The sequence below is a fragment of the Tenrec ecaudatus genome, chromosome 6 (genome assembly GCF_050624435.1).
Source record: "Tenrec ecaudatus isolate mTenEca1 chromosome 6, mTenEca1.hap1, whole genome shotgun sequence".
Classification (NCBI taxonomy): Eukaryota; Metazoa; Chordata; class Mammalia; order Afrosoricida; family Tenrecidae; genus Tenrec; species Tenrec ecaudatus.
Genome location: NC_134535.1, coordinates 44299999 through 44318718, shown reverse-complemented (window position 1 = coordinate 44318718; position 18720 = coordinate 44299999). Strand labels below are relative to the sequence as shown.

The 18720-nt window shown below is 38.3% G+C and overlaps 1 pseudogene; it reads right to left on the bottom strand.

Moving 5' to 3' along the window:
* Positions 1 to 16055: 16055 nt before the first annotated feature.
* LOC142451393 (centrosomal protein CEP57L1-like) lies at positions 16056 to 16809 on the bottom strand (annotated as a pseudogene).
* Positions 16810 to 18720: the final 1911 nt, after the last annotated feature.

The window sequence follows — 18720 nt, the reverse complement described above, 5'->3', positions numbered from 1 at the left end:
GATTGCATGATAGACTTTTGCAAGAACAACTTGTGTAGACATACACTTTTTTACAACACAAAGGGTGACAGATGAACTTCTCCAGATGGAATATACAAAAATCAAATTGACCACAACTGTGGAAAAGTAGTGGGGAAACAATATCAGCAAAATAAAACCAGGCCACGGACTGATTGTGAAACATACTGTCAACTGCTCATATGTAAGTTCAGTTGGAAGGTGAAGAAAATGTAAACAAGTCCATGAGACCAAAATACGACACTGAGTTGACCCCACTTGAATTCCTAGAGCACGTCAGTAGCAGAATTGACACATTGAACACTAATAACAGAAGATCTAATGAGTTGAGGGAAGACATCAAGAACATTATTCATGAAAAAAGCAGAAGGTAATTTACAGACAAGAAATGACCAAAGCGGATGTCAGAAGAGACCTTGAAACTTGTTTTTAAACTAAGAGTAGCGGAGGCAAGTGGAAGAAAAGTTGAAGTCATAGAGCTGGAGAGAGAAATTTACAGGCAGCTCTAGAAGACCAAGTACAATATGTAAAGAAATGGGCACAGCCCCGTAGTAGAAAACCATAAAGAAGACACACTCAGTATATCTTAAACTGAACTAGCTAAAGGAAACATGGAAGCCTCAATTTTCAATATGGGATGATTTTGTGCATCATCAAAAGAAGATGGAAAGAAAAAAAACCACAATAACTCTACCAAGTAGAACTGGTCAACATTTTAGCATTCAATGACACAGCATCTAACCAAGAACTAGAACTCCTGAAGGCAGAAATTCAAGCTGCACTGAAATCGTTAGTCAGAAACAGGGTTCCAAAGTGATGGGGTACTAATTGAAATACTTCAACAAGTCGATGAAGCTCTGGAAGACTTACTCGTCTGTGCCAGGAAATTTGGAAGACAGGAATCTGAGCAACTGCCTGGCAGAGGTCCAGATTCGTACTCCTTCTAAATAAGGTGATCCAACTCTAGAACAATGCCATCGATAACACTTGCAGGGACATGTTGACAGGAAGCCGCCAGTCGTTAAGGCCAGATTCAAAAGAATACTTGAAAGCAGGGAATTCATTGCTGATGTGCAAAGGATCTTGTCCGAAATCAGAATACATGCAAACAAAAGTTTATTTGAGTTTTACTGACTATGCAAAACTGTTCCCCTGTCTGGATCATACCAAACTATGGATAGCCTAGAGGAGAAGGTAATGGGCGAACACTTCACTGTGCTCCGTGGAAATTGTGGCTGGATCAAGAAACAGACATGCAAACTGAACAAGAGAAGAATTCGAGTTTAACATCTGGAAAGTTCTGTGTCAGGATTCTATCCTCTCTCCATGTGTATGTAATCTGAATGCTGAGCAAGTCAGCGTGGAGGCTGAATGATATGAAGAAGATGGCAGCAGGATCAGAGGGAGGCTTATTAACAACCTGTGGCATGCACATGGCAGAGCCTTGCTTACTGAAAGGGAGAGGATTTGAAGCACAAATAGATGCAAATCAAGGACTGCAGAGTTAAGGGTGAATTACAAAAGGATATCTTCCAAAAAACAGAAAAACAGAATTCCACTGGGCGGGTCAGAGTTTTCATACTACACATTTTTCCCTGATTGGCAAGCATCCAGCACCTCTCTGAGTTAGTAGACCCAGTGGCATTGTCTGGGAAGGTTCTCTCTGTCACAGTCACTTATTCATTGAAAGCTGTTTTGCTCAACCTTGTTTTTTGTGATGGTTGATTTAATAGAACAGAATGTGGCTGTGAAATGTTGTTTCCTGCTCAGCAAAATGCCACAGAAACTGTTGTGATGTTGAACACAGTTTACAAGGATGGCAATATGTGGGGGAAACTCAAGTGTTTAATGGTTTTCTCATTTCCAAAAAAGTGAAATGGTGATTGATGACAAATCTCACTCTGGACGTCTATCAATTTCACAAATGGACAAAAATGTCAACTCAGTACATTTGGAGTTCATTCCATCAGGTCAGACTGTTAATCAAGCTTTTCATTTAGAGGTTCTGAAAAGATTGCACAACATTGAGTGACAGAAAAAGGCCTGATTTGTGGCAGACAGGGATCTGGTTTTGCCACCGTGACAATGTAACTACTCACGCAGCCATCTCAGTGTGCAGTTTTTGGTAAAACACAGCATGCCTCTCTTGCCCCATGAACCTTACTCACCTGACCTCCCTCTGTGTGACTTCTTTTTGTTTCCCAGAATGGATAGGGCCATGAAAGGACAGTAATCTGATAAAGTAGAAGAGGTGAAGAAAAAAAAATGGGGAGATGCTGTCAGCCATCCAAACAGTTTGAAAAATTCTTCCAAGGATGGAATCTTAGATTTGTGCTAATGTATTAAGTGTGTGGAGAGTACTTGGAAGGTGATAAGGCTGTTTTGTTAAAAAAAAAATTAAATACAGAGCTTTGAAAAAAATTCCGTTTCCTTCCTCCATCCCGGGAATCCCCTCATACACTTCAATATACAGAAGATCAAAATCCTTGCAGCGGGACAAATAAGTAACGTCATGATAAATGGAGAAGAGATATAAGTTGTCAAGGATTTTGTCTTGTTTGGATATACACCAACGTTCATGGAAGCAGCCATCAAGAGAGCAAATGATGCATTGCATTGGTCAAATCTGCTTCGTAAGACTTTAGAGTCTTGAAAAGCAGGGAGATTACTTTGATGACTCACTTATTCCTGGTCCAAGCAATGAAATTTTCAATCACCTCACATGCATGTGAAAGTTAGCCATTGAAAAAGAAAGACTGAAGAAAAATCAATATGTTCGAATTGTGCTGGCAAAGAATATTGAAAGTACTATGGACAGCCAAAAGGACAAGCAAATCTGATGAGCTAAGCAATGCCTAGAACACCATACAGGAAGAAAACAAAAGAAACAAGCAAAACATTTTTTTATGGGAAAGGATGAAAGCGGATGCCAGAATAGACTCTGAAACTTGTTCTTAATAAGAGAGTAGGTAAGAAAAATGGAAGAAATTAGGAAGTCAAATAGCTGTAGAGAAAATTTCAGTGTTGCTTAAGAAGACAAGTTATTAATAATGACATAGACAAAAATACCTAAAGTTAGAAGTCCAAAATTGAAGACCATGCTCAGGGTATCTTTAAAAATCAAATCTGAAGTTGCAATACTGAAATATTTTATGGGCAAAATATTGCACAATATGGAAAGCACCAAAGGAAAATGGAAAGACTATGCCGAGTCACTGTACCCAAAAGAACTCTTCAGCATTCAACAGTGGCAAGAGGTAGCATGAGACTGTGGACCAAGGACACCGAAGGCAGAAGCTCCTGCTGCACTGAAAGCTTTAGCCAAGAATAAGGCTCCGGGAATTGATGGAGCGCCAATGAACGTGTTTCAACACGCTGGTGAAGCACCCGAAGCACTCTCTCAACTGCCGTGAAATTGGCAGGCAGGTACGTGGCTAATTGACATTAAGAGATATGTTTGTACCCCTTTCAAGAAAGGACCCAACAGAATGAGCAAATTGTGAAGCAATAGCATCACTGTCAAATACACACACAATTTTGCTGAAGATTATTCAATAATGGTTGCAAGCAAGACATTGCCAGGGAACTGCCAGAAATTCAGGGCAGAATCAGAAGAGGCTGTGGAAAAAGAAATAACATGGCTGAAGTCAGACAGATCTTCATGTAAAACAGAGCATAGCAGGGAGACGCCTGTCTGTGCAAAGGAAAGGCATTTGACTGTGTGGCTCCCAACAAACTACAGATATCCTTGAGTGAACAGCACTTCCAAAGCCTCTCGCTGTGCTCGTGCAGAATCTATACATGGACCAAGAGGCAGATTTGAGAACAAGGGAACAGTGCTTGATTTCAAATCAAGAAAGCTATGTGGCAGGGTGGTCTCCTCTCACCATGCTTAGTCAACCTGCATACTGAGCAAATAACCGGAGAATCTGCATTATATGAAGAAAAGCACCGCTTCTAACTTGGAGGAAGTTTTTTTTTTCCTCTCTTTTTTAAAATCATTTTATTAGGGGCTCATACAACTCTTATCACAATCCATATACATCAATAGGGTAAAACACATCTGTACATTCATTGCCCTCATCATTCTCAAAACTTTCTCTCCATTAAAGTCCTTGGCATCAGGTCCTCATTTTTCCCCTCCCTCCCCACTAACCCCTCCACCATGAGCCCTTGATAATTTATAAATTATTATTTTGTCATATCTTTCCCTATCCTGCATATCCCTTCACCTCCTTTTCTGTTGTCCATACCCCAGGGAAGAGGTCACGTGTAGATCCTTGTATCCGGTTCCCTCTTTCCAACCCACTCTCCCTCTACCCTCCCAGTATCGCCACTCACACCGCTGGCCCTGAAGGTATCATCTGCCCTGGATTCCCTGTGTTTCCAGTTCCTACCTGTACCAGTGTACATCCTCTGGTCTAGCCAGACTCAGACTTGCAAGGTAGAATTCGGATCATGATAGTGGGGGTGGGGTGGGGTGGGGAGGGAGGGGACAGAGAGGAAGCATTTAGGAACTAGAGGAAAGTTGTATTTTTCATCATTGTTACATCGCACCTAGACCCCTCTGCAATGGGATCTCCAGTGGCCGACAAATGGTGCCTGGCTATCAAAAGGTATAGCATCTGGGGTCTTAAAGGCTTGAAGGTAAACAAGCGGCCATCTAGCTGAGAAGCAACAAAGCCCACATGGAAGAAGCATGCCAGCCTGTGTGATCACGAGGTGTCAAAGGGATCAGGTATAAGGCATCAAAGAACAAAAAAATCTTACCATACTGAATGAGGGGGGAGTGCAGAGTGGAGGGAGTATTTTTTTTTAATCTGTGATATGTAGATGGCATACACTTGCTTGTTAATATTGAGGAGGTCTCGATGCACTTGCTAATGACTATCAAGGATTACAACCTTTGATATGAATTACAACTTAATATAAAGAAAACAAAAATCCTAACAAGTAGACCAAAAGATAACATCATGATTAAAAGAGAAAAGATTGAAGTTGTTAAGGATTTTTTGTTGCTTGGATTCACAATCAACATTCATGGGACCATCAGTCAAGAGATCAAATGGCACGTAGCATTAGGTAAATCTGCTGGACAAGATCTCTTTGAATTGCTGTTACTTCGAGGACTAGAGTGTGCCTGGACCAAGCAGTGATGTTTTCAGTGACCTCATACGCATATAACAGGTGAACATTGAAAAAGGAGGACCAAGGAAGAACGAGTTCACTTGCATTGTGAGGCTGGCACAGTAGTGTGGACTGACTGCCAAAAGTACAAACGGATATGTCTTGAAAAGGCACAGTCAGAATGCTCATTAGAAGCAAGGCTACAAGACTTTGTCTCATGTGTCTGGGACATGTTATTAGGACAAGTCCTTGGCAAAGGACTTCATGTTGGTCAACTAGAAGGACAGTGACAAAGAAAAATGCAACAAGGTGACAGCATGCAGCGTCTACAACACTGGATTCAAATATAACCATTGTAAAGATGACACAGTACCTGACAGTGTTCATTCTATTGCACATATGGTTGCTATGAGTCATAGCCAACTTGAAGACACCTGGCAACAACAACCTTCGTAACTATGGTACTTCTACTGGTCAAGCAGAACAGTAACAGTTTGCTAAAAATCTAGCAGATGTTTTACCATTCTCAGATTTAGAGGTAAATTGGTGAACAATTTGGACTGTTTTCAAATTTAGAAACCTAGTTTTAGGCTTCACATAATGCCTTTAACTGCCTCTATAATGTGCAAGTAATAAAATCATTCTATATGTGTCACCACAAGTTTCTGAGTCAACCTTGTGCTCTTTCCCTCTGTTAAAACAATTTTTATTCTCGCAACCTTTTTCTTTTCCACTGTTATTATTTCTAGGAAAACATCTATAGCCATTTTTCATTTCATAGAAAGGCTTTGACTGATGATAGGTAGCTAGGAATCTGGGAAAAAAATTGACTTAAGAGTCCATACCTAACTCAGCCAGGTAGTAAAGCCATTATAAAACTGTTAAAGATCTCAGCACATGGGACAGCAGGCTCCTCTCAAGAAGGAAGATGCCTGCTCCTACGACACTTCCTTCTCCTTCTCTCCTCTCCTCGAGCAAACTGAGTGTGAACCTCAAGTTGCATCTGTTGTAGCCAGTGATGGAACACAAGCACTAAAGAGAGTTTCTGAGGTTTTGTAGGTGTTCCTTAAATGTGTGTTATAAAACTGAATGCCAAGTGAAAGGCTATTGAGTGTCAAGGTTAAAGGAAATGTTTGAAAGTATTATATGCTTTCTGAGAGCATCATCAAAGTGATCATTTGAAGTCATGAGATTAAAATAAAATTACCTAAAAAATGTTTTAATGAGAAGTGTGAGTGGAGCGATTAGAAAATATTAATAAAAGAAAATAGGAAAAGAAAGAAAAGGAGATCTAGAATTAAAGTTCAGACGCATTTTAGAATATTTATTGGTTTGTTTCTTGTCATCTAATTGGCTAATGCACAGAAAAGACGTAATTATAAGCATTAAAAGCAAAGTGAAAGGTGGACTATGTATGTTATATTATCAGAATGATAAATCATCGTAGCTGAATAGATAATTAAAGGGTCTAATTTGATTGTTGCTTATGTGTACAGTATTTCTGCAAAAGGTGTGATGATTCTTATGGTATTATCTTTCAATAATTTTTATAACTGAAAATAATGTCTTATAATAATGTTACAGAACATTCATTCATTTATATTTTATGCTTTTATTAATTTATTAGCTATATTTTTGAATGAGACAAATATGCATAATTCTCCATACTTTTCACATTTAATAGTGTAATAATCACTTAGAGAGGAAAGTATATGTGATCAATGTTGATAAGGAAGGAAAGACAATATGATTATTCATTGTGACGTTTCTAAAGGGGAATGCTGTAAAAATATGAACCCCGAACAGAAAGTAATCTTAAAGTTTTTATATTTACTTTTTCCAAGAATAAGTGCATATACACATAGATTCTGTGCAATCTAGTGGGAAATTAAGCCTTAAAATGTGTAGGCTTGTAAAGCAAAATCATAAAGACGACTTTAAATTAAAAGGAAGGGACCTTTACTTAGAGCTAAAGCAATTTGCAAAATGGAAATCACAAGGTTCAGTGGCTTCTGAACTAAGTGATCCAAGGCGAAGAAAATTCAAGAGTTTTTGTACAAATATGCTTTACACAATTGGTGTATGAATGGATTGTGATAAGAGTTGTCTGAGCCCCCAATGAAATGATTTAAAAATGAAAAAAAATACAAAGGACTTCAATAAAATTCAGTTATTACATGACATTTAGGTTAGGTTATTAGGTTACAGCATTAGATAAGAATTTCCTATTGGTAACAGAGTATACCTTCATAAAATTGTTTTCTCCCTCCTTTTTAAAGTTACAAAGTAACCGTGAAATTGGACATTTGTGGACTTGAACCTATCCCGAGGCCCTTCTCGAGAGACTGACTGCGAGGAGGTCACCACTAATTCCATCCTTACTTTGGAGAAGAAATCTACTCTAAGAGTTGTTTAGTACATGGCTTCCAAAAAAGGAAGCAAACCTCTTAAGCAAGCAAAATCATATTGTCCTCTGGATTTGAATACCAAGAGTTTTGCTCAGGGTGCAATGGAGAGTTACAGGAGTGGCAGGATGCATTCTCTATGGAAAGGCTTTTTTGTGCAACATGAAGTTTTCATCTCTGATCTGATCATAGGCCTCAACCCATGTTGGAGTTCTTCAGTTCACTGAGGGAGCTCATTTCCCTGTGAGTTACGCAAGCCCTTCAGTAATAAAATGTGAGCACATTTGTGTCCAGTGCTCCGTGTGAATGAAAGATGCTCTAGAGCGCAAATGGGAACAAGAACGAACTACAAGAGTATTTGAGAAGACTGGGCAAGAAGCTGTTGTTTCAAAGAGAAGCATTTAATATTGTAAATTTAAGTCTGATCCAAGAGACTCACTTTTTCAATTCTCACATTTTATTTTCATTATTATATTTAATTTCTGACTAACTTCTTCATGCTACCGCTACTAAGAATTTCGCAGTTTTTGCTGGAAACACAATTAGAAAAGTAATATTTATTAACCAGCTACAGGCATACTGTGAAAATATAGTACTATTGTGAAACACTTTTGAGTACTCAACTGAGAATTGCGGTAATTTATTTAATGAGACAAGAGTCAGCCCAGGTGTGTGGTTTTCTGTAACAATGTTTGGCTTCTTGGCAGTAGGTGCAAATGTAGTAATTATGTGAATTAAGCCAGTAGTGGAGTGTTACCAGATGAATGCAGTGGAAAAACTGATTGTCAAAAAAATTGGGATATTCACAATAGGTTTAAGCACTGTAGAGTTTATCAGGTATGTTATTTGTTGATAATTGTGTCATCATGATTTAGAGATCGTTTACATGGGAATTTTTTTAAAGGGACCTGTGTCTACAGTTTTTGGAAAACAGTTCTTGAAATTTCTGAAATGATCAAAATGTATTTTCCTAAAATAGGGAAGGGAAATTTTAATGTGGACAAATAAGCAGGGGCTATGAAGGTCCCACCCTAATCATAGACCTCAGGTACGAAGAGGGACCTCATACCATCAATTCTGTACATATATTTGGTCATGTATTTACATTAAGACCTCCGTGTGTAAGAAGCCGTGAACCATGTAACCTTCCTTGTGGAACTTCCTGGTTTGCTGAGAACATCCCTACATGGGAAAGGGTGGCACCTCCCTGGGAAAAATGGAAGGTTCAAGCTGTGCGGCCACCGCCCCAGACATTGACTGATGCATCTATCACTTAAGTTACTTCCGGTTATAACAAATGAATACTGGGGTCCCTAGAGAGGCCCCGGGGTGTGTGCTACACGAACTGGCACTCGCAGATAAGTTGACACCAAAATGATTGTCTATAAAATGTTCATGTACTGTTTCAGCAAAACTTATTAGGTTTTTTGTAGAAATATGCCTTCAGTTTGTTATAAAAACAAAAAACATTTGTGTTAGGTCAGCGTCCATGTATTTTCAAATCTACAATGCTAAAACTCTCTGCTAATTTACCTGTTCAACCTTTGCCTATGCTGTGAATGAAACTATCATTATTATCCAGTTACACTGCAGCTACAAATCCTATGGCTCCATCTGTAAGCACTGCAAAGGCAAAGGAAGTGAACAGTGAAAAACATCACTTTCGACTGTTGTAACTCAATGTAGAAAGAGTTTAGGAACTATTGCTCTTAGCGTATTTTTAACATGAGAAAAATGTTATTTAAGCAATTTACAACTGTTTTCATAATTCATATTATTCTATAATTACAACTGCTGATAGGTACTATAAGTAAGGAGTCTGTTTGGTGTGCTAGGAAGGGGGAGGTCTTAAGGAGGGTATGCATGGCACCCTGAGTTAACACACCTGGTAACCACAGCTTTCGTGCCACCATTCCACCTGGGTAGCACTAACTGTGAATGTTATGAGCTGTTACAGAGAATTGATGAACCCGCAAAGGGGGAATGAAACCCTATCTAGATTGGGTGTGCTAATTCAGAGAATGGATAAACAGGTCATTAATTTTGAAGACTCAGTTTTTGATGATTGGTGACCAGGAAAAGACTGAATGGGCATTTGCTAATGGAGACAGTCTTTTTAGTTTGCGACCAAGGCCCAATATTAGAAAAGGAGGGATCATCTGGTCTGCAGTACAGAGGACTGTGCAGATTCCTGGGCCTACAGTTGGTACTCAATGACCTCACAGAAGGGGGCTAGGGATATTTTGCCTTCCCTCAAGATAGTGGGAGATGAAATCTGACCTAATTCTGAGTGGTCATGGCCAAAGAGGGGCTCCAGAAATAGCTGGCAAGGAAGAATAAAAATGTGGGAATTTGAAGCCTGGGCCCAGGTCCCGTGAAAATTGGAATCTGCTCATTCTTACCACTTTCACCCTTTGCAGTCCCTTGGACCGTGCAGAAGTTAGCGCTTTTTTTTAATAAGTGAAATGACAATATATAAGAAGAGTGAGTCAGAATGGAAAAGTCTAACTTTGCATCAGCCAAATTATCATCCAAGCCATCACTTAATATGTTTCTGCTAACATGAGAGTGAAGCTTATATGGTTGGTTCACATCAGGAATCAAAGCATATTTTTCATTTTTGAATCTAATACTACTTTAAGCATGCATATGTGTTTATGCAGGCATACTTATGCATTCACAAACATATATGCAGATTTATATATGTATGCATAGATATACACTTTATATGTGAAGTAAAATATAGAATGTAATTGGACATATAATTGTAATATAACAAGAACATGCTTCCAATACTAGTCAAGGAAATCAATGAAAGAAGGAAAATATGTGACCTTTAAAAATTAATCTCAACATCATAGTTACATAATTCTATCTCCAAACTTATGCTTGCAAATTTATAAAATTTATATTGTAAGTTTATCTGATTTGTGCCAATGCACACAAAATATAACACACACCGAGGAAAAGAGTCCTTTTGCTAAAACAAAAACCACTCACTCTCCTGTGGAAGAGTTTGGGCTCCAAATAAATCATCTGTAACCTGCTAGAAGGAACACAAAGACAAACTGCTGTTACTCCCACCCCCACAGCTAGCACTAAGTAAATACTGAATGCTAAGGGGCTTTCAAAATATTGTGATGGATGGACCAAATATTGAGTGTCCACATTCTAAAGTCAATATTTACCTAAAGCAACAATATATCTTAATATATGCTCCAGCAACAAACCAATTCAACACATATCTATGACTTCATATGTCAATGCATTTATGCCACAGGTACAGTAATTTTAAATAATTTTGGAAGTTATTCTAGCAGTGACCATCTGGAAATGTCTCTATTATAAAAATATAATATATTTTAATTTCAGTTGTTTGCTTTTTTCAAAAGGCCATTGCAAGGTATTGATTTATCTGCTTCAAGTTTGTTTCTGTAATCAAGTGATGAATATATCTAAAGGACTAAATTATTTTTACTTTATCTTTTTATGAACATGATATCATTTTATTCACTTATTAAATTAGGGAATTAAAGTTCCTATAATTATGCTTCAGGATATTAACCATTAAAAAGAAAACTGATATGCTGTATATATCCACAAATGTACATGAAACTCAGAATAAATGCATTTGAAATCAGCAGGGGAATTCACTACATTCCACCTTCTAAAACCATCGCTATTGCCATCAAGTTGATTCTGACTGATGACATTACTACTGAATAGAGTAGCACTAACCGTGGGGTTTCTACCACAGTTCTCTTTCAGCAAGCAGATTGCCACATTTCTCTTGCAGAAAGACTGGTAGATGAAAGCATTGACCTTTCAGTAAGCAGCCACACAATTAAACCACCACACCGCCAGGATTCTCTTCAGAGTATCACCAAAGGCTAACTATGATGAAATGTAAATTAAGATATCATAACAAAATTTCAGATGAATAAAAATAAAATATCTCAAAAGAAGCCAGGGGGGTGGGGTGGGAGACAAGTTCTACACAAAATAAAAAATAATATATTAAAATTTTGATTACAAGCTAATGGAAATTGGAATAACATACTCAGATAACTAAGGAGGGAAATGGGATTCTAAAATATACCTGATAAAACTATTATTTAATAATAAAAGTAAAAACTTATTTAGATAAACTAAATAATAATATAGTGGGACCAAGATTTACTGTCAATCTGTGAAAGGAAAATGATGCAAATCTGCTTGCTGAAAGTGGAGAGGATATGAAAGACTTGTGATGAAAATCAAGGATTACAATTTACAGTATGCATTACAATTTAGTATAAAGAAACCAAATCTTCACAATTAGACCAATGTGTAACATCATACTAGATGGGGAAAAGATTGAAGTTGTCATGAATTTCACCTTTCATGGACCACAAACAATTCTCGAGGAGGCAGCTGTCAAGAGCTCCATGGAGACGTTGCACAGAGTGGGCCTGCTGCACAGAATCACGTGGGAGTATCCAAGAACTAGGATATTACTGGAACACCCAGATGGGCTGAACCCAAGCCATGATATTTTCTGTAGCCTCACATGCACGTGAAAGCTGGACACTGAATAAAACAACGGGAGAAGAGTTGATACATTCATATGATGGTGCCAATGGAGACTATTACAAGAATATTACAAAAACCTGGGCAGGGCAATAAGGCTACAGGAAGAACTCCTTAGCAGCTATTGGAGAAGTTCCACTGGGAGGGCTGTCCTGCATTTCCTGGCAGGGAGAACATAACGTAAAAGCACTTGAGGCAAAGTTTCTTAAAGCGGAAGAACAGCAACAGGTGCTGACAGACTTTCCATTTGCCATTGGCCAACAGTACAAGGATCTTCTACGAGCTCTTCCCTGGCCTAGTGGGCTTTTCTTGCACATGAGACAACCCAACCTCTTCCCTCACTGACCACTGATCTGGGGCCCTGAATGAAGAGCAGACTTGATGAAGCCTTTCTCAGCACCAAAGCTATACTTTCACCTTCTTCCTTCTTTCCTGCTTTGCTCTCCACTGCCTGCGCCAACATCCCTTGTAATTTACCACCCCATGCGGCACATGCACACTCACAATAACACGGCTTTTATTTTATGCTCTATTTTGTTTTATATGGTTTTTGTACATTTTCTATATTATAATCTTTCCCTAGTCTCTCTGACTTCTTCCAGGGCAAACTAAGCCTCTTAAGAATACATATTCCACACAGGCAAACACACAGCAAGTAGATGCCGGCACACTCATACCAAAAGGTTTCATTTCTCTCTCTCCCTCTCTCTGTTTCCGCTAAGCACCCAGACCCACTCACATGCACACTGCCAAGGCAAACAGGGCTTCAGCACCCACCAACAAACCACAAGCAAGCTTTGTGTCTTTTGTGTCTTTTGTGTCTCCTCCTTCCTGCACATGTACCCATGATATTTCCACTCCCTCTTTTTCGTCATAAGATATATTTCCATATAAACTATTAACTCTGGTGATCCTTCTTAAAATATATTTTCTTCTATTTTTAAAAATATATTCGTTGTCCAGACAGTCATTTATTATTACTCCCAGTATTTTTGTTTTATTCTCTCTTCTTCCCCATCCCCAATTTTCCTAATTTATTTCTCTTTCCTGTACTCCACTTTATCAATGTGTGTTTTCCAATTCCTATTACACCTGTTCATGTCACTAGAGCCAGCTACTTCTACAAGATCCAGTAACCTACATGCCACCAAAAGTTATACCACAATGATAAAGAAACAGCAATCAACTACAGTAAACACCCAAATCAAAAAAAAGCAAACACAAACAACCAAAAGCCAAGAAAAACCAAGTGCAGCACTCTGAGAACAGAGGTCTAGGAGCAACAAGAAACAGAAAGAACAACAAACTACCACAAATGACTGCACTCTTACCATTTAAAAACCTGGAAGAAATGGACAAACACCTAGAAATATCCCATCTATCCAAATTATCTCAGACAAAATCAGGAAACCTAAACGATGATCTTCAGCAAAGTTTTATGTGAACGTGGTGGCAGATATTTCTCTCCAATCTAGTTTGAGCATTCTTTGGATCACCTTTCATTGGAATGGATACAAACATGGGTCTCTTCCAGCCAGTTGGCCAAGTACCTGTCTTTCTTCTAAATGTCTTGGCATAGAAGAGTGAGTGCTTTCAATGCTTCATCAACTTATTGAAACATTTGACTGATTGTCCTTCAATTTTTGGAGTCCTGTTTTGACTAATACTTTCAGTGCAACTTGAACGTCTTCCCTCAGCAATAATGGTTCTTGTTCATACACTACAGGTTGAAATGGTGGAATGTCAACTAATTCCATCTTCTTTTGATGTTTCTTGCATTATTCAGTATTTTCCCAATAGAACCTCAATAATGCAATTGGAGGCTTGAAATTTTTCTTGACTTTTAGGAAAGTTTAAAGTATGAGTAAAGTTTAATCAATTTAGTCAAAGGACAAATACTGTATGAATTTATGATTATAGGATAAATATCAAGTCATAGCCTTTTGTTCTCGGTTGTGCAATCTCATGCAGTTTTCCCAGTAACGAGGTGGTGTGCTTGTTGCTTCTCATAATCTCTATGTTTGTGCTCTTAAAAACCACCGTGAAAGAGAAGGCCTCACTTCAGCTGGGGTAAGTTTCTCATTGGGGGATGGGAAGTCCAATCAGTTTCTGCCATACACACTGTTCTACAGCAGAGGTTCTCAACCTTCTCAATGCTACGACCCTGTCATACAGTTCCTCATGGTGTGCTGACCCCCAACCATAACATTATTTTCATTGCTACTTCATAATTGTCATTTTGCTACTGCTATGATCCATCATGTAAATACCTGATATGCAGGAAATATTAGGCGTCCCCTATGAAAGGGTCGCTCGAGCCCCAAAGGAGTTGCAACCCACAGGTTGAGAACCGCTGTTCTACAGTCACCCAAAATCAATAGACACTCCTACAAGGATGCATGGTTAAACAGCTGAAATTCAAGTACAGAGGTTAGGGGCTATGGACAGGTCTGTCTTTGAGTAGGTGGTTATACCTCTGTTGATTGGTAAAACAGTTGGGCATTCCTCTATTGACAAAAATTCTTAATATTATTTATATAGACCCCCAAAGGGGAGAATAATCTCACTGTTACTAATTGGTCACTTTTGACCTCGTTTCCATTCAGCTTTCTGTGTCCCAGGCTTCGTGCTATAGACAAATAGGAATTGAGTCTCCATGTTCTCAAGGTACACAAGTTTGTCCCTATCTCCATATTTTTTTGTGTAAAGAGTGTCCAATCACTGAGTTTTCATCAAATACACAGGTCAACAATCTATGTATTTTTGTCTAAAAAGCTGTCAAATATACATGCTATACACAGAAGCCCTGGTGGTATAGTGGGTTGTGCATTGGGCTGATAACTACAAGGTCTGCAGTTCAAAATCACCATCTTCTCCCTGGGAGAAGGATGAGGAATTCTGTTCCCTTGATGAGTTACAGTCTCAGAAACCCCAAGGGCAGTTGCCTCCGGCCTCATAGAATCACGATGGCACTGAGATGAGTTGTATTTTGTTTATTTGTAGTAACATGCTTAGTTCCCTTTTCTAAGACATGTTTGAAATTTCATAGCATTGGTTAAGTTAATGATGCTATCTATAGGATTACTATGTACCCTATGGAATTGATTTATAACATTCCCCAATAGAAGGACAATGGTGTTTTTCAAGTGGACCAGAGATATATATAAAACATAGGTAGATGAATTGATTTTGACCTTGCATCAATCATAGTTATAAGATTGAAAAAAAAATTAGTTCTTATAACATGGCCCTACTTGATACTTTCCCTCATGAAGAGATCATTTAAAATATGGGTGCTATAATGAAGCGTGGTGAAGAAACCAAATAGTGCCCAGCTAACAGAAAGCACAGCATCTGTGGTCTTAAAATAAATAGGCTTCTAAGTGAAGTAACAGTTAATTCCACATGGAAGAAACACACCATTCTACATGATCTAAGCATTGTAAACAATAAAATCTGTGACTAGAGGAAGGAATGATAATGGAGCTTAAATTCTGAGTACTCAGTTTTCAGAAGGCTATGGATGACCATGAAACCCCAAAAATCCATTTGCAGGGTGTCCAGTTGTATTAAGCCTCTGTTGAATCTTCTTATTGATGATTTTAAAATAATCCTACACAAAGTGAAACAGATAAAGTGACAAAATTGAGCTTTCTATTGTCCTCAAGAAATAAACATTATAAATTTAAAAATAAGTCATAATAAAAGAAAACTATACTAGTTACATATTAATGCAAAAAAGGCTAGAGTAATCATAATAATATCAGAACTATATATATATAATTAAACTCTTTTATTAAAACCTTCTGACCCTGTCTTGACGCTTCTTCAGTTTGGAAATTTGTTCTCCTTTAACTTCCATTTTCTTCATGAAATTCTCTAGTTCACTTCCTATGTCTTCATAGATTAAATGGTTTTGCACCTCCTTTATCTGATTCAGTAGTTCTTGGTGCTCCCTTCAAAGATTTCTTCTTTCCCAGAGTGCATTGGATTTGAAACTGAAGACATTAAAATTCTATGATTTCCAGGCTAGTTTGAAGCTCAGCAACTTTGTCCCGAAATAGCTTGTGCTGGTTTTCTTCTTCCTTCACTTTTTCCTATAAATATTTTATCGAGTCCTCCGCAGTTTTCTGAGTTATTGCAAGTCTAAAACATTCTTTTCCTAAGACATCAGGCATTTCAAGTTTTGCATGCAGCTTCATCGGGTCTTGTTCTTTTTCTCGTGGCCGCTGAGCCTGTGGCTCTGGGATTATGTTCTTCTTTCGGTCTGCACGGAGCTCCATTCCCTTTGTACCGCAGCTGCTTCCCTAGAAGAGGCCAGCGAGACTGGGCTGAGCTTAACTGCGCGCTTATACCTTTTTTCTGCTTTACCAGTTCCTCGTGTGCCAATTTCGCTCATTTGATTCGTTCTCCTAAGTCTTTTTATACTGGGCAGTTTGTTTGGACAGTCTGTTCAGGTTATCTTCAGCTTGTGTTCTCTCTAGTTCTGAATGATGAGTCTTCTCTTGAGCTTTCAGGGCTACAAGGAGAGCTTGACTATTTGGAATGTGAAGCTTCTCAGGAGGATTAACTTCAACATCACAGGGAAGTAATTCTGAGACGCCTCCTACTGGGCGAATGACGGAGCAAACACTCTTTGTGGAGGTTGAAGATAGCCTCTGACTATATTATCAATTAATTCAGAAGCCATTACATCCTTCTACTCAGATATGGTTTTCCAAGCTACTCCATATTGTAGAGTTTGTTTTTCTTCGATACGCCGAAGATCTGAGTCAACCCGCGCATCAATTGTTGGCTCTAAGGCCACCACAGACTACATTCCAAAATACTTTTAAGGAACAAACATTACTAGAGAAACAGCTATTCATTCTCTAAATATATCATTAAAATGAGTATAGCTGGCTAAGCAGAGGAGCTAGTTCTACATGAATTTAGAGGTTCTAAAATTTCCTTGAAACCGATACTTGGTGACTTAGGTCTCAGAAATAAAAACTTCATTTTTTTTTTGAGAAAAAACAAAATTCCAAGTGTGAGTAGGTCCTGAAGTTGTCTTTGGTAAGGCCTGTGAGACAAATAGTCAGACATTTGGATTTTAGCACAAAGGTTGGTTATTTGAGTCTTCTACAGTCCCCTGGAAATCTGCTTCCCCAAAAAACAAGCATTCTAAGTTACACAGGACTCAGGTCTCCTCTGGACACATATGTGGTCACCAGGAGTCAGGATCTGCTTCATCACAATTTGTGTGTGTGTGTGTGTGTGCACGCGCAGTGAGTTCCATAGATTCTACTAGTGGATATAGCAGGAAAAACATAAAGTAATGTTGCTGATGGTGAGAGATTAGAAAAAAATATACTGACAAATATTGGAAGGCATGCCACCAAACTTAATAAAAAGGACATGCGTTTTGAACGTAGCTGAAAAAGAGAAGGATCACTGAACCCAGAGCACTGCAGGAAGAATATTAGTCTGGGAATTTGAGATTAACCTTCATTATGCTATAAAATGGAGGAATCTACATATTCTCTGCGATGCCTTTAACCATACCAACTTTGATTCTAAGTAATGACTACATAAGTAAAAATAAAAGGAAATCCTAATATTTGGGTCAAAAAACCTCATAGCAATAACTGGTATATATATATATATATTTTTTTTTTCCAGAATAGCTTTAATACAGCTTTGTCCCCAGTGGAAAGTACTTACTATGCTTAATGATTACTGAAAGCTGTACCTTGTAAAATAGTTTGGCAGTATTTTTTCATCTTAACTCAAACTCTTCTGAAATCTATAAGGAAGATATATAGTTACGTAAAGATCATCCCATCAATGATTACTTCATATGATCAACATTTGGGATTTGTTAAGATTAGATTATTCAGAAAAATAATGTGTCTTTGGATCCAGCAGGTTCCCTAATGTTTCAGTAATTGTTAAAGTGAAGAATAGCTTTATAATTCACTATTTAAAATATCCAAGGATGAAAATAAATCTGTCCAAGTATAAACCTATTGTTTAATATTTTAGAAAACATTTTGTTTTACTTGAGGTAAAAGTTTACATAGCAAATTGTTTTTCTCCATCGGCAGATCACGCACAGTTTGCTGCATGCCGTTGCTTGCAGCCTCCCGGATGTGTTAGCACTTGCCATCCCTCCTTTTTCTGAGCTTCCCGTTTCCTTTCTCTTCCTATGTTTGGTTTCAGGTAAATGTTACCCTTTTGATCTTGTATACTTGATTGTCCTAATAAGCGCATTCTTTGTGGATGTTTGTTTTAGAGTTGAGTAAATGGCATGGGGCAGGTCTCTAACCTCTTCCAGCTTCGGGAATTCCACAATTCATAGGTGAGACCTGCTTCTATGTTCCCTCCTGCTCTGCCCCTATTCTGACACCAACTGCATCTCCCATTCTTTGCTACCCTTCACTGCGAGGGCTGCCAAGACTTCACAATATTCATGAGACGGTAGTTTCTAAAGAAGGTGACAGGTTACTATAAGCCATAATTATAAAACAGTAAGGATGCACTCACTGATCCACAGCAGCGTTTCACATCAGTCAGCAACCAAGTTTCTCTCTTGTCTTAAGCCTCTCCATCACTTTGTTTT